General features: G+C 39.0%; 1 non-coding gene across 1 annotated transcript; it reads right to left on the bottom strand.

Moving 5' to 3' along the window:
• Positions 1–7624: 7624 nt before the first annotated feature.
• Positions 7625–7731, bottom strand: LOC141636611 (small nucleolar RNA R71). The gene has a single exon (XR_012541216.1). It is a non-coding gene; the product is annotated as a small nucleolar RNA R71 (small nucleolar RNA).
• Between the last annotated feature and the right edge of the window lie 5718 nt (positions 7732–13449).

Genomic DNA, 13449 nt, shown 5'->3' with positions numbered 1-13449 from the left:
AATGTATAACTCTTGTTATTATATGTATATCTCTACTTGCAGAATGTATAACTCTTGTTGCCATATGTATAACTCTACCTTGATAATGTTTAACTCTTATTATTATATGTATAAGACTACTATATGGATGGAGACGTTATTTAGATGACAGTAACTTCATAATTTAATTTGATTACAGGGACACTGCTACACGGTGCAGCTGTATGATGTTTGAAAGGATGGGAATTCTGTGCCGATATATAGTATGGATTTTGTCGGCTAACGGCAATAAGACAATTCTAGATGATTACGTTTCTACAAGATGGAGAAAAGATGCATTTCAATTCAGATTATCAGAATGTGATGGTGAACAAACGAATTCAAATAGTAGCGCTGATGGAAAACAAGTTGAGATGGTGAAGTTGTGGTCAGAAGTTCATGCGACCATTGGTTTACTTCGTGGCATGAGTGTGACTGAAGTTGTGAATTTAAGCTCCTTAATTAGAGAGTTCAAGGAGAAACTTTTACCGTACAAGAAAGATTTAACTAAGTAGCAGGAATTCGAGCAAATTCTTGGTTGCCCCGCCAGTGACGAGGTAACAATACTTCCACCAAAACAATCCAAAAACAAAGGCAGCGGTAAAAGAATGGTGTCAGCTAAGGCTAAAGCCATTGCCTTTACTTGTAAGCCAAAGCGCATGTGTAATAACTGTAAACAAATGGCACACCACGATAAACGGAATTGCCCTAACCCATTTTCTGAGCATCCACCGTCTTCACCAGCATCTGAAGGAGTAGAAGAAGAAGAAGAAGAAGAAGAAGAAGAAGAAGAAGAAGAAGAAGAAGAAGAAGAAGAAGAAGAAGAAGAAGAAGAAGAAGAAGAAGAAGAAGAAGAAGAAGAAGAAGAAGACGAAGAAGAAGAATAGAGAAACTTAACATGCTGTAGTAGTAGGCAGTAGAAAAATACCTCCGTCTCAACAAATTATTTACAATCTTTTTTCTTTAAAAGGTAAAAAATCTGGTGAGATGGAAGGGGTATTCAGTAGCTAGCTTTTGTCTATTTTGAATGGGGTTTGCACTTAAATGATGTAATTTGGTAACTTCACCTTCCAGATTGTATAACTTCAGAATGTATAACTCTTGTTGCCATATGTATAACTCTACAAATGTATAACTCTACTTGCAGAATGTATAACTCTTGTTGCCATATGTATAACTCTACTTTCAGAATAACTTTAGAAGTTATTCAATTGTTCACTGAACTGCAGTTATTTGTAGTATTAATCTGATTACATTTTGAATAACTTTAGCTTTCAGAATGTATAACTCTTGTTATTATATGTATATCTCTACTTGCAGAATGTATAACTCTTGTTGCCATATGTATAACTCTACCTTGATAATGTTTAACTCTTATTATTATTATAGGTATAAGACTACTATAAGGATGGAGACGTTATTTAGATGACAGTAACTTCATAATTTAATTTGTTTACAGCTTGTATAACTTCAGTAATATGAGTGTGAAATTTCAAGCTAATGTTGTATAACTCTTTTACACAATTTGGATGACTTTTGTTCATGGCAAAAAAATCCAATATTTAAAAGTTTGATAAAGAACGAATTATAACTTCAGTGGGTTTAAGTAAAACTCTTACCCATATATGGATAACTGTACTTCACAGAGTATATAACTCTTATTGTCCTCTGTATAACACTTCTAATTATGTGTATCTTTTGCCTTTGTTTCTATAATTGTTGATATATTTGACTAAAGTCATGTGTTGTATGACTCTTGTACACAATTTGTATAACTCTTGTTATTTTTTGTATAACTCATAACTGTCTAAAAATTTTGCCTTTTTCATAACTGCAGTCATGTGTTGTATAACTCTAGTACACATGTATAACTCTTGTTATTTTTTGTATAACTCATAACTGTCTAATAAATTTTGCCTTTTTCATAACTGCAGTCATGTGTTGTATAACTCGTGTACACAATTTGTATAACTTTACTTCACAGAGTGTATAACTCTAATTCTTATCTGTATAACTTGATTTTAATTATGACAGACCAAGATGATATAATAACAATCTATTCCAAAAAAGTTGTCTAAGTTGTTAAGGAGTTTCTTGACAACATACTACAGTTGAAACAAAATGAATGGAAATACATTCTATTTTTTCCCAGATTTTTTATCTGCTTTCCGCGCCATTTTTCGTCTGGCTTCTAGTTGCTTCAGGATCTGGTCTTTCTCGCCAATGAAACCGTTGACCTTGGTCAGAACTCCTTGCCCGATGATGTTCATGTCAGCTAGGACAAGCGTCGCTGCCAGCTGGATTACTAAATATCGACGGTTCACTTTCCTCTCAAGATCAACGTGACCAAAACTATCACCCTCGTACATTAACATGTGCATCATGGTGAACAAGCCAGACTCGGTATCGTTAATCGTTTGCTTATGCCAAGCAAACTGGATCTGACGAAACTAGAACTCCGGTAGGTCTTTCCCTCTGTCCTTGTCCTCGTCCCTAGACTCCAGATAGTCGTTCATGAGGCTCGCCTAGCACAAAAAAGAAATTAAACGTCAAAAAGTGAAATTGTAAAGCGGTGACAACACTTTTGAGTTGAACGTAATTACAATTTAATTCCATTTACAATTACGTGACACGCTTTGCATATCTCCGACTGGCCCGGACTTGAGTAGTACTTATTGTCAAGAAGATCAACCGTACGTGAATTAAAGTTGATACACGCACATGCATAATGGGCTTCAATCTTAATGGGTACAAAGATTAAATCAGCCTTCAAGCTGAAATATTTTCCACTGTCGATTCTGAAGACGTCCCACACATTGTACAACCTTTCGGTGTTCTGTGTTTGTTGGACAGGGTTTCATACAAAGTTCAAGATTATTTCCTGCTCAAGTAGAAGTATATGTATGAGAATACCATAGGAGTTATAGGGGTTGTGCAATGGAGTTGCACAGTAACTCTTATCGCATATTGAAGTATGCCTAAGTTCATACTGGCTGTTAATAACTTCTCCAAACAAAATGTGTAACTCCATAAAGGGTATGTATAACTTTAGTCTTATTTTCCAATGTGAAAGTTTTAAATATCATACCCTCAAAGTATAACTCTAAAGAGGGTATGTGAAACTCTTATAGCATATTAAAGGATTGATTACAATCATTCCATATGACGGATACCGAAGAAAGACGAACGAAAAAACGCACACTCCTCTGCCTCCAAACGATTAAGCAACAAGGACCAACACTCAAATCACTGAATCATCCATTGGCGTCTCAGGGAGCATGGACAACATTTGCAACCTATTAATTGTTGCGTGCCGGGAATAGTTCACAAGTAGTTCACTGTGGTTCAAACAGCAAGTGTTAGTCAGGCTATAACGTCTACTAAATGGGAAGGTAACTGCTATTAAAATAACTGCATAACTTCAGTGATGAAACATATAACTGAAGATTAGGAATGTGTAACTCCATTAACGATATGTATAACTTTAGTTGGTAAAGTTATACATTTCATAGTTGAAGTTATACAAGGCATAAAACAGTACTCAAGTGGTTCTGTTGATTTTAGACAGCTTACCCATTTGGAAATTTGTAGTCATCATGGAAAACGTAATCAGCCACTTGTTTGCGATACACCGGGATATCCCTAATTAATGCCTTGTTTAACTTCAGCATCTTGGCGACCCTTTGTAAGGTCGCGCCCGGTTCCCCGCAATATGTGGTGCAACCAAGGCCATCGCCCTTACCCCGGGTGCGGCTATTGACCGCTGAGAGGGCCCGACTAGATGGCGTCCGGCCCAGGGCTACATGGGAAGGTGGAGTCCGATAGGTTGAACTGACTTTGGAGCAAGGGAATTTAGCAGAACTGTTCTCTCCGGCAACTCCGATACCTCTTTTCCTTCCACTTGTGTTGCCGGCTAACCTCTGTGCCTCACGCAGCTCCTCCATTTCACGGTATTTAACCGCCTTAAAAGCTATTACACTAGATAACACAGCTTCCCTATCCACGTTAATGTCACTGAGGACAAGGGTGGCAGCAACTTCCGCTCGCATGAGGTCATTGCTGTCCTTTGTCCCTATGGTACACTCGAATGGCTCTCCACGCTACAACATCATTTGAACCATGACGTAAAGACCACGGTCATTGTCAGTATACCCTGCTCCCTGCCAGTTGAATTTAATGTTTACAAAAGGAAACCCTTCAACTTTCTTCCCTTTGGAGAGCATATACTTTCCCATCGCATCAGCCTGGCAGAAGTTAGGCAAGGCGTTTAAAAGGGGAAGACCAATTAACAAAACAATGGAGCTGAAAATTAATCTAGTCACCAGTTTTATAAGTCTTACAGTAATACGCGCAATCCCTCCATATGGTAATTTCAGAAGACCGTCCTCGTAAGAACGATTATCAAGGTACTCGATCTGCTCAGAGAGGAAATTTATGCAAATGCAAGAGTAGTGATCTTGATCGCCAGTGCTTACCGGGACGAAAACCTACAAACATGCACCAAAAGTCTAAGAGTTATAAAACATAATTAGAAGCTTAGAGGTATACATATTGTGCATAATTGGAATTATACATTTTATGGTTAGAGTTATACATTATATGTCTAGAGTTGTACATTCTATTTCTAGAGCTATACATTATATGCCTAGAGTTGTACAATTTATGCTCAGGGTTTTGATGAGTGGCTAACTTCACTCCATAACTCTAGGCATAAAATATATAACTCTAACCATAGAATGTATAACTCACTGCACATAATGTACAACTGTAAGCATATAGTGTATAACTCTAGGCATATGCTTACAGTTGCACATTATGTGCAGTGAGTTATACATTCTATGCCTAGAGTTATGGAGTGAAGTTAGTCACTCATCAAAACTCTAAGCATATACTGTATAACTCTAGGCAAATAATGTATAACTCTAGCCATAGAATATATAACTCTAGCCATTCTGAAAACTAAAGTTATATAATGTATAACTCTAGCCATAGAATGTATAACTCTAGCCATAAAATGTATAACTGTAAGCATATACAGTATAGTGTATAACTCCAGGAATAACTCCAGGTATAACTCTAGGTATAACTCCAAGCATCTAATGTATAACTCCAAAGTATATATTGTATAACTCTAAGCATATACTGTATAACTCTAGGCAAATAATGTATAACTTCAGTATGGAAATGTCTCTATATTGATATCTGAGCTCACCATATCAGAGTCCAATTGGAATGGACTAGAACATGACTCTTGCCACATGTCTCACGAGGCACAAAAGCCTTCAGAATGATCAACAACCAAGTTTTTTTTTTCTGCTATGCCAAATTGCAATTGCTAGGTCCTATAAAAATGATAGACATGGGTTGGCAGCTTATATCACAAGTTACGTACATTTTGTCCCAAAATAACTTGCGGAGTTCGAGCACACTTACAGCGTAACCTAGGCCAAAGAAACAGCGAACTTGCAACAGCTGCGGTGTTCGCATGCGTAAGCTGATTGAGTAGTATAGACCAGCAGTCGATGACATTGGCCATAATCTGAGACCCGTGATGCGTGCCATTTATATGATGTTTTACATCTCTTTTTACACGCATTTCAGAGCTCAATTGTGCCATATATGCCCATATTTCTCTATTTTCCTCTACTTTCGTGCTTTTATACTTTATTGCAGAAATGTGGAGAATTTAGCGGGAAATCAAGCCAAATCTGTTCCCGAGTAATCTGCATTGCAAATGACGTAAAGGAACTGCTTAAGGAACAAGCTTGGTGCGCGATCCAAGGGCTAAAGGACAAGTCCACGAGTTAAAAGAAGTCAAGCGAAAGCTTAGCGATCGACCGACCAGCTTATTGTCGATCGACCAAGGCTCGGTTCCCGAAGCTCTTGTTTTGCGACATTCGATCGATCGACCAGCCTCTTGATCGATCGACGGACTTCGATTCCAGACGAGATTTAGAAAGCCCGTGAAGTTTTAGGTTTTGGAATAAGTTGTTACGTTGATTTCCTATATAACGTAACAGAGATATTCAGAATAGGCATCAAGCTTAAATCAGAGAATACATTAAGTTTCAGATCACAATAGTTTTAGATTATTTTCCGAGTAATTAGGGTTTGATATATCGACTTTTGCTTTGGAATTCTGCCTTTATTCTTAATCGTTTCCTCTGGAATTTTCGGTATTGTTCTGCCCTAATCTTAAGTTCATTGTTTTGCTTTCATTGTTAGTATAGAATTGATAGTTAGCGATCCCAAGCCAATTATCGCTTCATCTTTATTGTTGTTTACATCAAGTATGAATTCCGTAATAGTCATTAGTTTTATTGTTGTTTTTACATTCACCATGAGTAGCTAAATAGCTTGTGCTAGGATGTAGGCGATTTATGGCTAGGCGGCAATAGGTTAGACACGGACTGAACCCGCGTGTCAGTCGATCGACTGACATAGTTGGTCGATCGACTGACCTTGTAAGGTTACCCTCGTTTTAATTGCTTTTAAACTTGTATTTAACAAATCGAATGCATGCGACCAGTTAGATACCTCTTTTGTGACTGACCCATTAGACCGAAAGGTAGGGTAGGTTGCTTGACCGTCAATTAATTCGACTAAACTGTGCTAAGATCGAAAGATAGGTATAGTTTAGACCATTAGTCGCTTTTCAGGACGAGAGTCAGTATTAGTGACATTAGGGACCTTTAGCGAGATCGAGAGATGCTAATTGCTAGGAGTGGACCGAGAGGACCTCTTATTTCCCGCCTTACTTGTGTTTAATTCAGACCGACCTAGTTTGCTGCCGCCGAAGCTGTAATGACCCGACCATCCTAGTACCTTTCTTCTACCTGTTTAAATCTTATCTTTAGTTCATTTCCTTCTTATTGTTATTAGTTATAGACAAATTCAATCAACCCCCATAATAGTTACCTTAGACTGATCATAGAACAACTAGAATTTACAACTGCCTCCTTGTGGATCGACCCTGTTACCACTAGCCTAGGTTAGTCTTAATAGGAGTTTATAAATTTTATCTTTGGTACTCACAGCGACGGGTATCAAATTTTGGCGCCGTTGCCGGGGAGACGGTGTAATTCTGTTTGCTCTATTTTAGTTTATTTTCCTTGTCTCAGGGAACTTTTGTTCCTTGAGGCCGTTGCTTACCTTTGCTTCTAGTTTTGCTTTTGCACAGTTAGAGGACAGGTTTTTGAGAGGAAGACTTGAGTACTCTCATTTTGGAGGTCATGGCTACGATATATGATAACTTTCAGCCAAAGGAGCACCACCTTCCAAAGGGGCAACAGTTACCTACCCCTTCTACCGGTAAATTCGAGTTTCGTTCCTCTTATATTGATTTAGTGGAACGGAATCGTTCAGCGGGTCTACCGGATGAAGACCCCTTGAAACATATGGAAATTTTCACGGACTATTGCTGTTCAATACCTATACCGGAGGGGGTAACTCAAGATGAAGTAAAGGGGTTCATGTTCTTATACTCCTTGAAGGATTCGGCGCGAGATTGGTATCGCTACCTCGATAGGGTAGCAGCTGGAGTCACGGATTGGACATCTTTAGCACTAGCCTTCTACAAGAAGTACTTCCCGCCTTCGAAGACTGAGGCCTTGAAGAGTAAAATCACGAGTTTTCAGCAAGGGGCCGACGAAGATTTTTGTGAAGCATGGGGACGTTTCAAACATTTGGTCCGAGCTGTCCCTCACCATGGTTTCCAGCAATGGTATCTCTGCAACCTATTTTATAATGCTTTATATGATGATCACAAGGTCATTTTGGATGCAGCTGCGAATGGTAGGTTCCAAAATAACACCGGTCAAAGTAAAGGTTGGAACACTATTGAGGAGATGGCAGTCCATAGAGCTGAGTTTGGTAGTTCGCGTGGAAATTCGCCAAAACAAAGTGATGAAATGAGTGCCGTTATGACACTTATTACTTCTATTACTGCCCGTCTCGAGAAGCTCGAGGCCTCTGAAGCTTCCAAGGAAAGAGTTGAAATTCCTATCCATAATTCAGATGAGACCGCGAAGTTGAGAGAAATGGTCCAAACTCTTTTGATTCAAGTGGCGAATATGGAAGCAGCTGGAATTGAGTCCTCAAAGAATTTTGTGAAGCAATTGGAGAATATGGAGGCTAAGCAAGCCGCTAATTCTTCAATTAAATGTGAAGGGCCAGTTGAGACGATCAATGCCATAAATCTCAGAAGTGGCCTTTCTTATGAAAGCCCCGACGAGCAAAAGGAAGACTCGGGAATTGATGAAGAGGCTCGTTTGAATTCTGATGCAAAACGAGTCGAATGCGATAATTGAGTCGATCGATCGACTGCATTCCCGATCGATCGATCAATCGTTGGGACAAAATAGTTTCTGATCAGAAACTATTCACACCCAGCACATCCAGTCGATCGACCAACATCCTCAGTCGATCGACTGAGATACCTGATGACGACAATTCTGGACAGAAACTGTTCACGTCCAGCCAAGATGGTCGATCGACCACCAATACCAGTCGATCGACTGGGTCTTCAGCGCAAGACGCAATTCCGCCAACTAGTTTGCATGATTCTATACTTATTGATGATTTGACGGAGGTTTTAAACTTACGGAAGCCGAAGGTCGCTGATCCTATGGCCAATGTTGCAATCCCGTATCCGGAGCGTTTAGAGAATGCAAAGTTGGAGCGTCAGTTCGACAAATTTTTGGAGATCGTCAAGAGTCTTGAGGTAACTATTCCTTTCACTGATTTAATTACCCAAGTACCGTCTTATATGAAGTTTATGAAAGATATTTTATCACGTAAACGACATATAGAGGATCATCATGTAGTAGCCTTCACTGCGGCGACCTTTGCTCATCTTCAAAATAATTTGCCAAATAAAAAATTTGACCGGGTAGTTTCTCCATATCTTGCTGTATTGGGACCCACTTGGTCGATAACGCCCTATGTGATACGGGGCTAGTGTCGTGTTATGCCGTTGTCTCTTGCTAGGAGACTTGGTTTCACTAAATTTCGATTATCGATATTACCGTGCGGATGGCCGACCGTACCCAATCACGGCCAATAGGTATTTTAGAGGACATACGTGCGTGCAGATAGGGAAATTCTTTATTCCGTTGACTTTTTGGTTTTGGATATTCCCGAAGACCGACACACTCCTATCATTTTAGGACGACCATTCTGCGCACCGTTGTTGGTGCGATGATAAATTTCGGGGGATAGGACCATGATGCGGGTAGGGGATAAAAATTTGACCCTTTACAGGACGGCGTTCATAAGGTACCGATGCAAGTCAAACCTTGTGACGCCATATCCTCTATAGATCCTATTACGGATCCTCCTAGTGCTATTATTGAGTTATATTCTCACATGCGACACCTCCGCTGACTTGGGAGCAAATTGGAGGACCATACTGTTATTTCTGTTGCTGCAGGTCATGGCAGAGAGGGCATAGGAGATCCTGGTGACACTAGTGAGACGGAATTCGAGCAAGCTGCTGAGAGAGAGAGGCCGGGCAAAGTGAAGAAGCGTATCATTGATTTTGCGACACCAGATACCCTTCCTCCGATCATGCCGGTTGTCTGGAAGCCTAGAGTAGCGGTCCATACTGCTGAAGGGACCTCTTTTGGTCAAGTGCCCTGCTTTGGGGTAGCTTGTTTTTGAGCCGTAGTGCTATTCGGCTGTAATTATTTTGTAATTTTGGGTTTTTGTTGAACTATTTACTGCTTTTATTAGGACGTTTAGTTTTAGCTTTAGTTTAGTTTATTTGCGTTGACTTTGGACAAGTTTTGGTATTGGTATTTTTGTATTTTGCATATTTGTGAAATTTTCAGGTAATATGGAGTTGATAGAGAATAGGAAATCGTTCCATGGAGGTTGCCACGATCGAGCCCTGCTGATTCTTGATCGAGTTCTTCTTGCCATTTGTGCAATTAGAGATAGAGGAGGTTGGATTGACGCGATTCCGCTAGTGCACCTATTCTGTTGTGGCCCTATTTCATTGCCGCGACGACGTATGCTCGTGATCCCTGCTGTATCACGATTGCTTTTCTCTCCCCCGTTTCATGGTTGGTATGGGGAGGTTACATTTTGTAAGTTTCCTGCTCCATTTCATTTCCTCTCTTTAGTCTAGTTTGCATTTTCGGTTTGCATTTGTCCCAACTCTTTTTATCTTTCTTCTTTGGTTCTTTCTTTGTTAGGTAGTAGTTGGTCCAATGAGGACATTGTCCGATTTGGTTTGGGGAGGGTAATGCACACTTGCGTCTGCATTTGCATTTGTTTTGCATTCACGTTTACACATTTCTGTTTGCATTGTATTTATTTCTTATATATTCAAAAATTCATACAAATTGAAAAATGTCATAAAATTCAAAAAAAAATTCACGTTTCTTTTGCATTTTAGGTTGAGTCTGATTGGAGTATTTCATTGCTGAAACTGTTATTTGCTTAAGCCTTGCACTTTATCACCTCTTTTAGCAAAAGTCTGTTGCAATATCTCGAATTTCGTTTCAAAATCTGTTGAACTAGTAGACTTGACTTGAAAATTTTGGCAAACTACAAAATCTTTCTAAGGAAATAGAGCCTTATAAATCGGTGACATTCATGACCGATTTCATGTAGGATGTGAGTAGTTCTCCTTATTTGACATGTTACATTAATTTGCATAAACATAAATTTGATCTGCTTAGTGCCTGTATGCATTCGGTTTGTGGTTTGTTGACACATGTGGGAGAGGTCTCCTTTTCTCATTTTACCCATAAGCCCCACATAGCCAAAATTGCCTTCTTGTCCCATCAGCCTACATCGAAATTAGCCACCTTATCCGAGCTAGTACTTGTGGTTTTGGGAATGTTTTTATTGCATTTTGGTTATATTGCTCTATGTGAGATGAGTGGTGAAATGTTGAAGGGGAAGAAAGAAAGAAAAGAATTGAAAGAAAAAAAAAAGAAAAAAAAAAAAAGAAAAAAAAAAAAGAGAAAAAATGAGAAACAGAAAATGAAAAAATGAAAACCGATTCGATATTGATCGATCGACCTCACCCTCTGGTCGGTCGACCAGGTTCTGCAGAATTGAAAAAATCGCATGAATTGGAATTTCATTATATGGCGATTTGTACTCCCATGTTGTTATTATATCTTTTGGGGAGTTGAAGTTTGTTGGAGATTGTGAGTTTTGTGCGTCAATTTGGCACTGTTTTGTATCGTTCACATTGAGTTTGAAGTTGGAAAGTGCGTATTATTTGGATCCCGTTGTTGCTAGCTCGGCCTATTAACTCCACATATCCAAATCGTTTTAGCCCCTTCTTACCCATTACCTCACATATCCCATATATATACCTCGGCATGTGTCATGGTCATTTGTTGGTTGGAATGCATATGTACGGTTGTAGAGATCATTTTCATGTTAGACTGCAGGCATGTTCTTATAGGTCGTAGTTAGGTGAGTGTCACTACAAAATTTACTTCTTTCTATCCTTACATAATTTACTCACCTTGTGCTGTATTGTGTGATTGAGCGACCCGTGAGAGTCCGATTTTGAAAGTCTTGCAAGGTCGAAAGTTCAACATCTTTTTGAAATATGTATAAATCCGTTTGCTTGACATTGTCTTTGTTAGTAGTTGATCTGTTGCATTAAATTGGTTTAAGTAGACGGTTTTCAGTTTGTCCATGTTTGCTCCTTTCTATTTTAGTTCATATTAGTTGCATTAGTTTGCTTGGGGACAAGCAAAGGTTTGGTTTGGGGAAGTTTGATGCGTGTCTATAATATGATGTTTTACATCTTTATTTCCACGCATTTTATGTCTATTATTAGTAGTTTATTCTACTATTTGCCCCCTTTTTCGTCGACTTCCGCCTTTTTATGTAATATTGCAGATTATCGCGGACTTTAGTAGATAATGAGCCAAATCCGTCCCAAAGTGTTTAGCATAGGATTTTACATGGAGTAGTGACTCGAGGAATGAGCTTGGTGCGCGTTTCAAGGCCTAAAGATAGCAAAAGCATGGGTGCGTACGAGTTTAACAAGCAAGTAAGCACTTCACGATGTTGCAGCCTGCTTCAGATGGCTATATCTCGAGTTCTAGAGCAGATAATCGAGTGATTCTAATTGGAGGTGAAAGCTTATCCTCTTAGCTTTCCAACGCCGCGTAGAACGCCTGATTTGACCAAGTAACGAAGAAATGGCAGCTGTTTTAAGATCGTTGCGCGCTGCAGGATTCGTCAGAATGCACTACTGTACAGCACCTTTGGTCGATCGACTGACCTACTTGGTCGATCGACCAGAGCGCGGGTTCCAGAAGCTACTGTTCAGCTATGCTCAGTCGATCGACTGGGTCTTGTGGTCTATCGACCAGTTTATGCTGCAGCGAGATTTGTTTGCGCGAGACTTAGTAATTAGTCTTATCTTTTATTTATTTAGGAAATAATAATATCTCTTATTATATATAAGAGAGACTTCCAAAACCTAAAAGAGGAATTTTTCCTTTACTCAGTTTTTGGTATTACGTTTGCTCTGGACGTTGCTTAGGGACGGCTCTTTGTTCCTCTTCTTCTTCCAATTTCCTTTGTAATTTCTACTCTTAATCTTTCAATAATTAATCTTTTGCTTACATACTTAATTATTGTTATTAGATATTACTCTAGATTAATTTCTGTTATGCCTTTCAAGTTATTAAGTTCAATTATTATGTTTTCGTATTTAGTTACTTCGCAATTTATTGTTATTTCAATTATCATTATGAGTAGCTAGATTTCCTTCGCTAGGATGTGAGGGGATCTATGGTGTAGACGGCTTAGGATGTTGTAGGATTGTTTAGGTCGGTAATTTCTTTATCATAGTTATTTAATTGCTATATTTAATGAGGAGACCAAAAGGAGAATTATTAATTGACTTGGGAATTCTAGACCTAGATCGAGAGATTAGAATAGAATAGACCTAGAAAACTGTGATAATTAGTCTACCCTTGAGACCGAAAGGCAATAAGAATTTCTTGAGACCGAAAGGAGATAGAAGTTGCAGACTTAGTTACACTGACCAGAACGAAAGTTAGTTAGTGTGATTCAGGGAGGGAATTTAGACCGAAAGGGTGTTCCCTGTTGACAGTGGACCGAGAGGACTCGTCATTTACCCGAATACCGTACCCATATCAGACCTACTTTAGATTAATGCCGTCGAAACTGTAGTGAACCGATCGTCCTAGCTATTTCTCTATTATTGTTTTCATCTTTTTACAGCATTTTATTTCACTTGCAATTTTATTCCAAACCAAATCAAACCCCCCCTTTTAAATTGTTATTTCTATAGATTAAAAATTAGCAAACATAATTAACCTTGTCTCTCTGTGGTTCGACCCGTACTACCACTAGCTTCTGTTAGTTTAGTTCGGTTTTATAAATTTAATTTTGATACTAAACGACGGTATCAGATCTCATCCG

Source organism: Silene latifolia, chromosome Y (assembly GCF_048544455.1).
Source record: "Silene latifolia isolate original U9 population chromosome Y, ASM4854445v1, whole genome shotgun sequence".
Lineage (NCBI taxonomy): Eukaryota > Viridiplantae > Streptophyta > Magnoliopsida > Caryophyllales > Caryophyllaceae > Silene > Silene latifolia.
Note: the sequence above shows the minus strand (reverse complement) of the source record. Positions and strands in the feature narration are given on the sequence as shown.